Below are 6,853 nucleotides of genomic sequence, written 5' to 3' on the forward strand. Positions count from 1 at the left end.
AGGGCCCCACGCCCCACGCCGCAAAGCGGTCTCTTGTGGGCAGGACCCGCCAGCCTCGCAACCAGCCGAAGTCCCTGACATCTGCAGGAAGCGCAGCTGAGGTCAGTTGGCGCCAGCGCGCCCTTCTCGTTTTCTGCAGTTGTTCGCGGGTCAACTCAGCGCCCGTTAGTGCTTAACACATCCTGGACGGCGGGGTTTCATCAACGTCCAGATCGTGCCCACTGGCAGTCAACGACGCATGTATGCGACGCACGTTAACGAAATATTCCGGCGGCTGCTCGGCTACAGGGCCAACCACGTGTTGTGTAAAATGCACGTTACGCGCTGCACCCAGAAAGTATGCGAGGAGTGTTGTCCCGAGATATTGTGGGTTGCGTACAAGATCTCGTACTCCTCGCAAGGTGAGCACAATACACATGGTGCTGATGGAAGGTATACTGAACCCAACCCATGTATAGTGGAAGGCGCATGAACAACCGTGACACAAGTTCGGTTTTCCCCGCCCAAACGAAACAGCCACATGACGTGGTTAGCCTGCGAGCAAACGTAAGCGGCGGATTTCCGACGCGGGCGACAAAAAAACATGCGGCTAGGACAGTGTTCTTCGCTATATAGCTGCGCTCTGCTATTGAAAGGCGAAAACCTGACGCCACCGAGAGGCGTTTCTCAGCATTCGTGCCGAGGTTACTGCAGGTTTCGTGGGATACTTCTCCGCTGGCGAGGAACACTACTCCAAGGACTTTCACTCCCTGCACCCACTCCACCTCGCCCGCAAGGTTCGGTGTGAAGGTGCCAAACCTTAGCGCCTTGCTTTTTTCATCCTGTTCAATAGGGCCCCGGATATCTTGCTGTACTCGTGAAACAGCCGCGAAAAAGTGGCATAGCTACCCTCGTCCTCGAGGAAAAGCGACACGTCGTCGGCGTAGGCCGAAACTTTAATTTGGCCCTGACCAGGCAGAGGGAAGCCGCGTACGGATGTGCTGTCGTTAATGCGCCGGATGAGTGGATCCAGGCATAACCCGAAGAACGTTGGGGAGAGAGGGCATCCTTGCCTTATGCCCCGGGTGACTGAGAAGGGAGCGCTCTGGTGGCCGTTTACGGAGAGACGAGCGTTCAGGTCCGTGTAAAGTAAGCGCAGCCTGTTGACGACTAGCGGTGGGAATCCGAAGGCTTTGAGGACGCCGAACAGATACGAGTCTTCCACCCGATCGAATGCTTTCGCCTGGTCGAGCGAAAGAAAACACCCGGTGAAGCCCGTCCTGCTGGCAAATGTGAACAGGTCTCTTGTGAGTGCCAATGCAGCAAACACCGAGCGGTCAGGCAGGCTGCTGGTTTGAGACTGGTGAATTAGGTGAGGCAGAACCGTCCGCATTCTTTTGTTGATTAAAGATGCGACGATTTTGTAGTCGGCGTTTAAGAGACTTAAGGGCCGCCATGTTTGTGTGTCGGAAGGGTCACCGACCGCTTTCGGAATGAGTATGATGCGGCATTCGCGGAAAGAGTTTGGCCGTAATCCATCCGCGAGGAAGCCGTCGACCATCCTCAGCAGCGCTCCTTGGATCTCGTAAAGAAACGTTGAATGAAAACATGTAGGAATGCCGTCTGGACCGGGGGCCGAGGCTGCATTCATACTTTGCAGGATGGCTTGCAGCTCTTGGCTTGTGGCCGGTACGCATAGGTTTTTATGCAGCTGTGCTGCTACACGTGCCAAGTTTCCAAAAAACCTTTCTATAAGTTCGTTATAGCCTTCTTGAAGATGCAGCCAACTACCCGTCGAGAACAGGTCCGAGAAGTGGCTTGCGAAGATCGTGCAGATATCGGACGTGGTTCTGCTTTGTGTGCCGTCTGGGAGTGTCACGAATGGCACAGTAGCGGGAGCGAATTCCTCTGCCGTGCCTGCGCGTACGTGTCGCAGCAGAGCCGGGACTCATATAGGCCGCCCGAGCTGGTGTGCGCGACTAGCTGCCCTTGATAACTGGCAGAGTAACACGTGGTAGCGTGCTTTAAGTAGGCACAGGTAATCGCTCATGGCAAAGGTTAAGGGGGCTCCCCTTTGCATTATACGGATGCGCTTGAAGGTGTCATTCAGTGCATGCGTTACACGGCGTCTGCAGCCTTGACCGGCCGCCACCAGAGTTGCCTGCCAACGAGTCTTGAGTGTGTCCCATGAATCAGTTGCAACGAAGCTCTTGCACGATGCGGCCAACGCCGTACGCAGCGACGCCACGCTTTCCGGGTCTGCCAGTAGGCTCGTGTCCTTACGCCACGTAACAGTACGTGGGGTGTCCTCACCAAAGTCGAGCCTGACTGACAAGGGGTGGTGATCGGAAATCACCGGCGTGCCTGCAGGGAACGTGATAACCTCGGAGCTGACGACAAAAGAAGCGAAGTCTGGTGGAAAATAGAATTTGTCTATCCGACTGGCTGACTGTGCTCGCTTCCACGTCGCTCCAAAGGCATCCCCGTGAAGCTGCACCCACGCATCAGACAAGTGGAACTGAGTCACGAGATCGCGGAGCGCGGGGGCACCCGAATAACGGCGGCCGGCGCTCGGGCGTGGAAATATAAGTTTATTTTTTCTAATGTGAACAAAAATACAAAGCAAAACTGCTGAACTCAAAGTTCTGATCTTTCAAGCACATGCGCAATGACGCAGCACTGGGCGTAGCAACAAGCGTGCTCGGCGGTCGTCGAACTACGATTGCGGAGCGCTCGCGGCATCGCTCAAGTTAAAGCCGGCAAGGAAACTTACAGATAACAGGTCAAGATCATCTACAGTAATCTGGAAAAACGTAGACACAGCTCTTTATGGTTGTGATCAATCGAGATTAGTCCGGTTGCTTCTCGCGTCAAGAACAAAAAATTACCGACGATTACGTTACTTCCTAATGCGAAATTTGAGCGCAGCAAATAAGCTGTTTCACCTTTTCGATAGATTGAGGCAAAGAAATCGAGCAACGCATGTATGCGCTATCACAGAATTTTTTTTTTAGCAGACGGAGGACTTCCATCGGTCGTCTCGCTCATGGCTCAGAAAGAACTGGCAGATAATTTCGCAGTGGCGAACGGCAGCGGCAATTTCGGCTCGGGCGGTGCACATATACAGATCCGCCGCCACCGATCTGGCTCTCTGATTGCCACCGCACAGGGGTTGCATTGGAGGAGGAGCGAAGAAAGGAATTAAGTTCGAGCCGGCGCTTTGACAACCGGAGACTCGCAGGAAGAGGGGGAATGGGGCGGCGTGTACACCCAGCGGCAAACGATGGGGGCAGAAGCGCGCGCAGCAAGCGGACAACACGATAAAGGGAGAGGGAAGAGATAGCAGCGACTGAATGATGCCGCTGACGCCGATAGTGAGTCAACCCCAGCTGCGGATGAAAGGGGGGCGGAGCTGGTTACGAGGCCGACGCCGACGACAACGCCGCCGACGACGACGACGCGAAACCCAGGAACGGACGCCAAAGAGCTGCGCTCTAAAATGATGGAGGGCACTTTGTTGACCTAAAGTGCAGTGAGGCGAAAGCCTTAGGCGCCGTGTTGCTGCTTGTGCCACTGAAGTGCTGTTAAGCTTCGCCTCTAAGAGTGAAACGAGACAGCGTCTTGCAACGTTGCCAGGGAGTCCACAGAACGCCATCGCCCGTTCGGTTCTACGCCTTGCTAGTCGGTAAATTGGTTTTTGAGGAAAGGAAATGTACCTGTCGCGCTACCGCGGTGGACACTTGAACCTCGCCGTAACGGAAGGGAGGAAGATGGGAGTGAACTAAGACATCGTATTCACTAGACGTGCCTTTGTTCCTTCCAAGCCATCGAGCTGGCGTGGCGAGCCACTTTGCATAAGTGAAGACACTTGGATCCACTTTGCATAAGTGTTATAAACAGTAGAGCTGTCAATGGTTTTCGAATAATGGGCCACGAGCTGAAGGTATTGGCTTATGCAGATGACCTTGCATTTTTTTGTACTGATAAGCCAAGCATCGATGAGGTTATTCGTTTAACGGAGGACTTTGGTTCGGTGTCAGGAAGTCGGATTAATCGCTCTAAGAGTTGCGGTCTTTGGTTTGGTAGCTGGGGTTCGACACCTGCCTAATATGCTGGTATAACATGGACATGCAGGCCACCAAAGTACATTGGCGTCCCTTTGAGGGCCTATTAGCATAGCGCACATTATAGGAAAGACCGCGTGTCAACTCTTCAGCGCTGTGCTCAAACGTTTGTCCCCCATGGCTTCTCAATTTTTGGCAGGGCGACTGCCTGTAATCTGTTTCGCGCCACTGAAATATATTATGTACTGCAAATTATTCATTGCGCAATACTTCCTATCCAGGGTTTTCACAGGTTTTTCGCTACTTTTGTGTAGGATTCGTCTTTTGAATCCATGAGGCGTGATAACCTTTTTCGGCCTGTAAGCGCTGGCGGCCTTGGTCTAGTTCACCTCTATGTCCGACAGATAGTGTCACGTTTCATGTTTTTCCGTGACACTACACACCCAATAGTACGCTCATTCCTGCAAACAAACTTAGTTCATGTTTTACCCAACCTCATTGTGTCTTCCAATGCTTGTGACCGTCCGTGTTTGTGGGGCATAATGCAAGAGGTGTATTTGGCTGTCCGTTTCCTACTTGTTCGTTTTTCTCCTGAGTTACTTTTTTTAGTGTCGAGGAAAAAGTTGTATAAGGATTTGATTAGTATGCTCTTCCCTCTGCCAATGTACCGCTCTCTGTATTTTGGTTTACCGGGGAATGACGTACTCAAACGAGTACGTAAGATGCCAGTCTCGCCGTGTACAGAGACCTTTTTCTTTAAGTTACACACCGGTACGTTGCCCGCTAGAACATGGTTAGAGAAAAAGGGCATTTTTGTGTCTACCGCTAATTGCCGCCTTTGTGATGAACCAGAAACAATTGAGCAATGTTTCATCAGTTGCGATGATGCAGTACTCTTCTGGTATATCCTGCAACGCACATTTAAAAAAAGAATTCATCTGACTCCACATTCTGTTCGCTATCTCACTGCGCTGCCATTTGTTGATGAACCCCTGGACATGTTCTTTCTGATTGGACTGCACAGCCTCTGGAAAACCCGCATGATGGACAGACACTGTGAACCTGTTGTGTCTACAAAGGATCACTTCAGTCGAATGGTTGTTCATCTAAGAGACGTGTATGTCCAGACTGAGTACGAACCGGAGTGGCACTCACTATTAGTGATGTGCTCTGCATTGCCTCTTTTCTAGTGCATGGTCTTTTCAATATGTATTGTTTAACACTGTTTTCATAATGGCTTGTATATAGTTCATGTACATAGAACATTACATCACTGTAATAAATACCATGTTGAAGGAAAAAAAAAGCTGGCGTGGCGGTGTGGTTAGCATGCCCGTCTCGCACTGCGGAGACCGGGGTTCGATTCCTAAACTGAACCAATTTCCTACTCGGTTTTATTTATCTATCTGGCCTGATTAGAAATGTTAATTAGGCTAATTCAGTGATTCGGCAATTAACTAACTCATTCCCACTTACTTGGAGCATCACTATACGATCCCTTTAATTGGTTGCATGGTTACTAGCCAAAGTACAATTGGCCCCGTTTGAAATTCGCGCTCTGTGACGTGTCACAACCGTTTCGACCAACTGAAAAGCGTGACATTTCTGTCGACAACTCCTGCTTACAACGATGAGGCATTAAATGCTTCCGCCTTAAAATGATAACAACCCTTTCCTGCGGCCTTGAGCGGGAATGAACGGACACTACAATGATACGTGGCAATATTATCACGTAGTGGTGGTTGCAGTCCGGCAAGCCCGAAAAAGATGAGAATTGCTTCCAAACCAACCTCTCTGTTTGGGCTGACTTGCCCCCGCAAAGAACTGAATGACTCAACGGTGGTGTAGCAACAGGCATGCTCGGTGGTCGTCGAACAGAATACCCGCCGCTCTCACGCCTGCTCAATTTCAAACTGATACCGAACTTTCGAGATCTAAGTTAAAAGGTACTAACACATTGGGGAACAACGTGTAATTTGTCTTATGCCCCACCCCATTCTTATCCTTCTAGTTATTTTGCTTTCATGACCCGTATCAGCGGTGACTAAGTGGACATATTCCCTCACTATTTCCAGCCCCTCGCTGCCAAGTGCGAATTACTGTTCCTTTGCTAGACTGCCATTACTTTGGTTTTCTGGAAGTCATACTTTAGACCCTCCGCCCTCATCTGCCTGTCTAACTCATTGATCATGTTTTCAAGTTCATGTAGTGAGTGACTTAGCAAGACAATGACATCAGCGAATTGCAGATTTCTTAGTTATCCTCCATTCACTCTTATCCCCAACTTTTCCCAATTCAGACCTCAGAATACCTCCTGTAAACCGGAGAGAATAGAATTAGCGAGATCGCGTCTCCCTGCCGAACGCCATTCTTTATTGGATTTTTATTGTTTATTTATGGAGCATTATGGTAGCTGGTTTCAGATATCTGGAAATCTTCTAATATTTGCACATAACACTCTTTCTACACCCTGATTCCGCAGTGCCTCCAGGGCAGCTGAGCTTTCAACTGAGTCAAAGGCTCGCTCGTAATCAATGAATGCTATATTTAGGGGCTGGTTATATTCTTCTCTCTGATTGCCCTCCGCTATTTCTTTCCATTGCTAAACGGCTGCGCTCCTCTCTCCCTTAAGAACTGCACGATATACCAACAGCCGTACACCTTGGTGTCTCCCGCGTTTATGCTCAGATCGGGCGCCGTTTCCTTTGGCCAGGTCTGTGTTGTTTCGCCATGCATTACGTCACAGCGTATGCATATGTCAACACAGAACAAGGCTTCCCATATTGCCTGCTGGTATTCTAAAACCCACT

The 6,853-nt window shown here is 50.3% G+C and overlaps 1 pseudogene; it reads left to right on the forward strand.

Annotated features, from left to right (window-relative positions):
* Window positions 1–520: 520 nt before the first annotated feature.
* LOC149326585 (uncharacterized) lies at window positions 521–5,301 on the forward strand (annotated as a pseudogene).
* The last annotated feature ends 1,552 nt before the right edge of the window (window positions 5,302–6,853 follow it).

This window comes from Amblyomma mixtum, chromosome 10 (genome assembly GCF_055824585.1).
Source record: "Amblyomma mixtum isolate Tamu chromosome 10, ASM5582458v1, whole genome shotgun sequence".
NCBI classification, from domain to species: domain Eukaryota; kingdom Metazoa; phylum Arthropoda; class Arachnida; order Ixodida; family Ixodidae; genus Amblyomma; species Amblyomma mixtum.